This window comes from Loxodonta africana, chromosome 19, assembly GCF_030014295.1.
Source record: "Loxodonta africana isolate mLoxAfr1 chromosome 19, mLoxAfr1.hap2, whole genome shotgun sequence".
Taxonomy (NCBI): domain Eukaryota; kingdom Metazoa; phylum Chordata; class Mammalia; order Proboscidea; family Elephantidae; genus Loxodonta; species Loxodonta africana.
The window spans coordinates 21,035,446-21,043,747 of record NC_087360.1 but is presented as its reverse complement, the minus strand read 5'-3'; positions in this window follow the sequence as shown (position 1 = coordinate 21,043,747).

Sequence of the window (8,302 nt, the reverse complement as noted above, 5' to 3'; positions counted from 1 at the left end):
CTGCGTGGAGAAGGTCTTAGTTGGGGGGGGGGGCGAAATTGATGAGAAGGTCGACAGAGAAAGAAAGCCTTCTGCTAGAGCTGACGCCCTGAATATGGACTTTTAGCCTACTTTACTTTGAAGAAATAAATTTCTCCTTGTTAAAGCCATCCACTTGTGGTATTTCTGTTATAGCAGCACTAGAAGACTAAGACAGTCATGAACAGGGAGACAGGAGATACATCATTAGCTCTCCCTGTTGCCACCTTCTCTGGGTCTCAGCTTTTTTGTGTATACAATGAAAGGGATGGATTACACCAATGATCTTCAAACTGGATTCCTTAGGACCCTAGGGTTCCTGAGAATATCTTAGGACTGTCAAAGGTGGAGATATATGTACAGGGAGCTGAAGGAGAGACATTGCCCACTACCTGCTTCAATGGGAGCAGGTGATTCATTAGTGTCATTAATTGGGTTTGAAGGAGGACTTCTGCCATCTATCTGTCAGTCCTACTGTGGTGGCTTCAATATTGCCATGACACTGGAAGCTATGCAACCATTATTTCAAATACCAGCATGGTCACACAGGGTGGATAGTTTGCAGCAGATCTTCCAGACTAAGACTACAAAGAAAGGGCTGGTGATCTACTTCCGAAAATCAGTCAAAACCCTGTGGGTGGATCACAACAGAACATTGTCTGATACAGCGCTGGAAGATGAGCCCCCTGGCTTGAAAGACACTACACCATAGCCACAACAACGGACTCAAGCATATCAACCATTATGAAGATGGTACAGGAACAGGCAATGTTTTGTTCCGCCATATATATGGTGACTATATATGTGAACCTCGACAGGTGGAATGCACACGAATCAAATAGACTGCATCTGTGGAAAGAGATGATGGAAAAGCTTGATATCATCAGTCAGAACGGGGCCAGAAGCTGACTGCAGAACAGACCATCAATTGTTCATGTGCAAGTTCAAATTGAAGCTGAAGAAAATTAGAATAAGCCCACGAGAAACAAAATACGACCTTGAGTATATTCCACCTGAATTTGGAGAGCATCTCGAGAACAGATTTGTCACGTTGAACACTAATAACCGAAGAGCAGACAAGTTGTGGAATGACATCAAGGACATCATACATGAAGAAAGCTAAAGTTCGTTAAACAGACAGGAAAGAAAGAAAAGACCAAAATGGATATCAGAAGAGACTCTGAAACTTGCTCTTGAACATAGAGTAGCTAAAGCAAATTGAAGAAATGTTGAAGTAAAAGAGCTGAACAGAAGATTTCAAAGGGCAGCTCAAGAAGACAAAGTAAAGTATGATAATGAAATGTACAGAGACCTGGAGCTAGAGTACCAAAAGGGAAGAACACACTCAGCATTTCTCAAGCTGAAAGAACTGAAGAAAAAATTCAAGTCTTGAGTGGCAATATTGAAGGATTCTATGCAGAAAATATTGAACAATGCAGGAAGTATCAAAAGAAGATAGAAGGAATACACAGAGTCACTGTACCAAAAAGAATTGGTTGACGCTCAACCATTTTAGGAGGTAGCATATGATCAAGAACCAATGGGACTGAAGGAAAAAGTCCAAGCTGCACTGAAGGCATTGACAAAAAACAAGGTTCTAGGAACTGACAGAATACCAGTTGAGATGGTTCAACAAATGGATGTAGCAACAGAGGTACTCACTCATCTATGCCAAGAAATTTGGAAGATACCTACCTGGCCAACCGACTGGAAGAGATTCATATTTGTACCCATACCAAACAAAGGTGATCCAACAGAATGCAAAAATTACCGAAGGATGTTATTAATATAACATACAAGTAAAATTTTGCTGAAGATCATTCAAAAGTGGTTGTAGCAGTACATCGACGGCGAACTGCCAGAAGTTTAAGGCAGATTCAAAGAGGACATGGAACTAGGGATATCATTGCAGATGTCAGATGGATCTTGGTTGAAAGCAGAGAATACCAGAAAGATGTTTACCTGTGTTTTATTGACTATGCAAAGGCCTTTCAACTATGTGGATCATAACAAATTATAGATAACATTGCAAAGAATGGGAATTCCAGAACACTTAATCGTGCTCGTGAGGAACCTGTAAATAGACCAAGAGGCAGTCATTCAAACAGAACAAAGAGATACTGTGTGGCTTAAAATCAGGAAAGGTGTGTGTCAGGGTTGTATCTTTTCACCATATTTATTCAACCAGCATGTTGAGCAATTAATCTGAGAAGCTGGACTATATGAACAGTCAAAAGACTCACTAACAACCTACAATATGCAGATGACACAACCTTGCTTGCTGAAAGCAAAGAGGATGTGAAGCACTCACTGATGAAAATCAAAGACTACAGCCTTCAGTATGGATTGCACCTCAACATAAAGAAAACAAAAATCCTCACAACTGGACCAATAAGCAACATCATGATAAATGGAAAAACTATTGAAGTCGTCAAGGATTTCATTTTACTTGGATCCACAATCAATGCCCATGAAAGCAGCAGTCAAGAAATTAAATGACGTATTGTATTGGGCAAATCTGCAGCAAAAGACTTCTTTAAAGGGTTCAAAAGCAAAGATGTCACTTTGAGGACTAAGGTCCATCTGATCCAAGCCATGGTATTTTCAATTGCCTCATGTGCATGTGAAAGCTGGACAATAAATAAGGAAGACCGAAGAAGAATTGATGCCTTCGAATTATGGTGTTGGCGAAGAATATTGAATATACTACGGACTACCAGAAGAACAAATCTGTCTTGGAAGAAGTACAACCAGGATGCTCCTTAGAAGCAAGGATGGTGAAACTTTGTCTTATGTACTTTGGACATGTTGTCAGGAGGGACCAGTCCCTGCAGAAGGACATCCTGCTTTGATGAAGTAGAGGGTCAGTGAAAAAGAGGAAGTTCCTCAATGACATGGATTGACACAGTGGCTGCAACAATGGGCTCGATCATAACAATGATTGTGAGGATGGTGCAGGACTGGGCAGTGTTTCGTTCTGTTGTCGCTATGAATACCTACAACAACAACATATATAAGATTGCCAAGAGTTGGAGCTGACTTGACGGCAACTAACAACAGCAAGGAGGACTTTGGTTTAATAAGGAGGTGTGTTGCTAGAAATGAGTTTGAAAATCTCTGGGTTGGAGGCCCTCCTCTCCGTTACATACACATAGATACACTCGCTCTGAGCCTTGACGCTCAGGATTCTGCTGACCCTTAGAGAAGGTAACCCCCTCACATCTTGGTTTGCCCACATCACCCACCCCGTGCCCCATACTGCCTCTCATTACAGCTTCTAATCCCTGACATTTGGGCCATGTACCATGGGATCCTGGCTACCTGGTTCAAATCCTTCCCCTGCCAGCCCTTATTTCTCTGTCAATGTGTTTCCTATTTGTTCTCTGCTGTCTCCTTCGTGTCTAGAACAGTGCCTGGTACGTAGTTGTTGCTGTCATTAGTTGCTTTCGAGTTGGCTCTGATTCATAGTGACTTTATGTGTAATAGAATGAAATGTTGCCTGATCTTATGCCATCTCCATGAGGTTGGTATGGTTGAGTTCATTGTTGTAGCTGTCGTGTCAATCCATGTCATTGAGGGTTTTCCTCATTTTCATTGACCCTGTCACTTTATCAAACATGATGTCTTTTTCTAGCAATTGGTTTTCCTGATGATGTGTCTAAAGTAAGTGAGCTGAAGTCTCACCACCCTTACTTCTAAGGAACATTCTGGTTGTATTGCTCCTAAGACTGATTTGTTTGTTTTTCTGGATATCCATGCTATATTCAATATTCTTTGCAAACACTACAGTTCGAATGCATCAATTCTGCTTTGGTCTTCATTTCTCATTGTCCAGTTTTCACATGCATATGAAGTGATTGAAAACAGCATGGCTTAGCCAGGCACACCTTAGTCATTAAAGTGACATATTTGCTTTTAGGTGCTCAATAAATACCTGATTGAAGAAGACAGAGGTAAACAGACCAAACATGACCTCTGCCTTCCTGGAGTTTAGTCTAATGGACAATGCAAAGGTGAAACACAAATATCACAAAGAAACATAAAATCAGAGCTTGGGCAAGTGCTGTGAATGCTGGGGTATGAAGCTAACGGGGAGAGGAGTCACATTGTAGAAAGCTTCCCAGAAGAGGAGGTACATGGACTTAGAGTCAAGGGAGGACGGTGCATGACCACTGTACAGGGGAGCAAAGGTGGATTTCAGGCAGAGCACAGGGGAGCTACAGAGCCCATAGCCCCATGAACCCAGGCTGTCTGCACCAGCCCTGAACTGATATCTACCCTGTACAGGATAGCCCATACCTCTTATGGTGTTGATATTTAGGACAGTTCTGCCATGGTCTTCAAGGCCCCTGGAGGGTGCAAACAGTTTAGTAGCAGCTACTAACGTAAGGGTTGGTGTTTCAAACCCACCAGTAGTGCCATTAAAGAAAGGCCTGGCTATTTCCTTCCTTAAAGATTACAGCCAGGAAAACCCTATGGGGTAGGTCTACTCTGTCTCACACGGGGTCGCCATGAGTTGGAATTCACTTGATGGCAACAGGTTTGGTTTGTGTTCAGACCAAGGTCTTCCCTTGAATGGAGGTGGGGGAACTAAAGCCCATAGGGGATGAGTCCCCCAGCCAGAACTCCCACCAGCCTCCTTGTATTCACCCTTCCCCAATGCCCAGGTCCTAGTGCCCAGATGGGGCTAGATATTTGGTGAGAGGGCTGTGCTGCTCTGTGCCTGCACTTCCTAGGCCTGTGGCCTGCTGTGGCCCTTCTGGGTGGGGAGAGCAGCTTGTGTGAGGAGCTCCAGCTCTTGACTGGGGTCTCTTTCCTGGCCTGCTCATTGGCTGGCGCCTCACCCCAGAAGCACCGGCCCAGCTCCCCAGGACATATGCCTCTGTCTCTGAATCCTCACCACACCCCAGGGGGGCAGCCATTGTCCTCCTCAGGTGAATAAACCTTAGCACAGAGAGGCAAAGCCACTGCCCAGGGTCACACAGCTGTGGAGGGGCAGGGCCAGAACTTGTGAGTCTAGACTCTAAACCCAAACTGTAGTGCCTTGGCCACTGCTTCTGGTGGCCTGAGTATTACTATAATCCCTATGCCCTCAGAACTGTTGGCCATGTCACTGTCTCCAGCCACCTAGGACAGACCTGTCTTCCCTCCTCTGTCATCTCTGATCCTCTCCGCTCCACGCCTACTCCAATCATCCTCCTTCTTCTGTAGCCTGAAGACCAGGTCTTGCCTCCCTCTCCACCGACACAGGTGGCAATTGCCATTTGTCCAGTCATGTGGCCATTGCTCCTGGGAAGTCAGGGAACAATCCATGATCAAATGCTTATTGAGCACCCAATCTGGGCAGGGCAGGCAGGGCTGGGTGCGGTGTGCTTGTTCATTAGCCAAGCACTGAGGCGTACCAATGGGGTTTGCTCGTTGGCTGAAAGAAGGAAGGAATGAGGGGAGGAAGGAAGGTGGGAAAGATGTTGGGGAAAAAGGAAGGAGGGAGGAAGGTAAGGAAGGAAAGAGGGAAGAAAAGAAGGAAAAAAGGAAGGAAGGGAAAGAAGGAAGGAAGGAGGAAAAAAGAAGAAAGAGAGAAAGGAAGAGGGAGAGAAACAAGGAAGAAGGGAGGAAAGGAGTCCCTCAGCTCTGCTGCGCCCTCCAGACCTTGGTCTAGCTCTCACAGTCCAAGAGATGGCTTGGGCTTGGGCTTGAGCCTCTGACCACCTGGATAGCTAAGGAGTTGATTGATTGCTTGGGCCTCAGTTTCTTCCTCTGTAAATGGGAGAATAAGAATAATGACTTCAGAGCTGTTGGGGTGTGATTTGTACTCCACAGGGGCCCAGCACACAGTGCGTTCTCTAAGTAAATGTGGCAAGTCTTTAAGGATAACTGAAGGATGCCAGAAGGCTAAAGGAGTTTTGGGGTGGAGGTGGGGAGAAGAGCAAATCCTCCCAGGGAAGGTGTCTTAGGCTGAGTTCTCTAGAGAAGCAAAACTAGAGAAGCATGATATATACAGAGAGAGAGAGAGCTCTGGTGGTGTAGTGGTTAAGAGCTCGGCTGCTAACCAGAAAGTCAGCAGTTTGAATCCACCACTAATCGTTGCAAACCCTATGGGGCAGTTCTACTCTGTCCCATAGGGTCGCTATGATTTGGAATTGACTAGATGGCAATGGGTTTATATATATATATATATAAATACATAAAGAGAGAGATTTATATCAAGGAAATAGCTCACGCTACTGTAGAGGCTGGAAAGCCCCAACTTAGTGGGTCAGACTGCAGGCTGAAGGCTTTTCCTGACTCACGTAGCCGCAGGGGCTAATGAACCCAAACAAGATAGGCAGGTCAGACATCAGGTGGCTGGTTCACAGGCTGCAGAGGCTGATGAATCCAAGATTGGCAGGTGAGACCTCAGGCTGCTGGCCCAAGTCCCAAGAACCAGAGTTTCAGATGATGATGAGCTGAATGCAGGATCCAGAGAAGAGCAAAAGCCTGAGAGATTTGCCAGAATGTTCATATATATCAGATGCAGGCCATAGCCTCAAGGAAGCTCCCTTTCAACTGACTGGCTGCTCATAGCAGATTTCATCATGGAGGAGATTACATTATGTCAGATCTTATCATGGAGGTGATTACATCACTACGTAACTGCCAAACTACATCATAACTGCCATACCACTGAGAATCATGGCCCAGCCAAGTTGACACACAGCCTTCACCATCACGGAAGGGAAGAGCATGGACAAGTGCAGGCATGCGGTGGGGGGAGGGATGCAGGCAAAGAAGCTTCCTGTCAGGTGCCCTGCTTCCTAGCTGTGCAACGAGGGGCCAGCCACTTCTGCTCTCAAATGGAACTGAGGCCACACACCCACATTGTAGCTCTGCCCTGTGCTTTCAGTAGCCTCAGCGATGGGTGTTCAGGTCCAGCACCCAGTGCTGGGCATACAGCCAGCCCATGTCCAGTGTGAATGCCCATTGCCCATGCCCACCTTAGCAGTTTCTTGTCTCTGCAATCTTCACTGCCCTTTTGACTCCTTCATCTCTGGCTGCTCCTCTGGCCTCTGTCAGGCCTCCCACGTGGAGCCCCTATACTTCACCAAACCCTCACCATCCTCTACCATTTTCTATGGCACCCAGTGCTGTGAGCTCCTTGAGGGTGGGTGCCTGCCTTTGGATCACCATCTCCAAACCTGGGCTGAGGCCTGCTACTAGTACTATTACCCATTGCCATTGAGTTGATTCCAACTCATAGCAACCCTATCGGACAGAGTAGAACTGCCCCATAGGGCTTCCAATGCAGGGGGCGGTTGTTAGATTTGAACTGCAAACCTTTTGGTTATCAGCTGAGCTCTTCATCACTGCATGACCAGGGCTCCAGGCTGAGGCCTAGCAGGTGAGAATCCAGCATCTTGTGCTGATTGGAGAGGAGTGTGATAGTGGGAGCAGAAAGGCCCAGAGTCCAGGAGGAAGAGACCACTCTGATTGGGAGGCATGGATAGATCAGATCTGAATAAACAGAGTTTGTCTGAGTGGAGGGGAACTGGCGGGCCCAGAAGCCAGGTCTGCCACAGGGAACCATGAAGGTGTTAGAGCAGGAGAAGGACCAAACCACCAGGCAGTTCTTCTGCTGGGACTGGGCACTTTTTTTTTTTTTTAATTGTTGTATAGATATGTATAACACACACAGATACCAACTCAATTTTTCACATGTACAATTCAGTGGTATCAGTTACATCAGTCATGTTGCACAACCATCACCCATGATGGTTGCCCAAATTTCAATCACCCAAAACAAAAACTCACTGTTTCCTAAATGATAACTCCCACCCCCTGCCACCTGCCTCTGTAACTTCTAACAGAACTTTGATCTCTATTATCTTTGCCTATTGGGTACAACTCTTATGCATTTCTTTAACAATGGCTCTCTGCTGCCCACAGCCTCAGTTTTCCACCTTCGAAGTGGGTGCCCCGGAGCCGTCTTGCACGGCAGTGGTGGGGATAATGAAAAATGCTGCACTTGGTCTCTCCCCATCCCACCCTTTATTCCCAGGTTAGCACTTCGAGGGTATACATTGAGCTTTTCCAGCTGGCTTGGAATTCCTCAGGACAGGGGTCTCTTTTCCCTTTGGGGTTCTCCATAGAAGGAAGCGTGAGGCACTGGTAAAATTCTCACCTTCTGTCTTAGTTATCTAGTGCTGCTGTAACAGAAAATACCACAGTGGATGGCTGTAACAAACAGGAATTTATTTTCTCACAGTCAAGAAACTAGAAGTTCAAATTCAGAGCGCTGGCTCCAGGG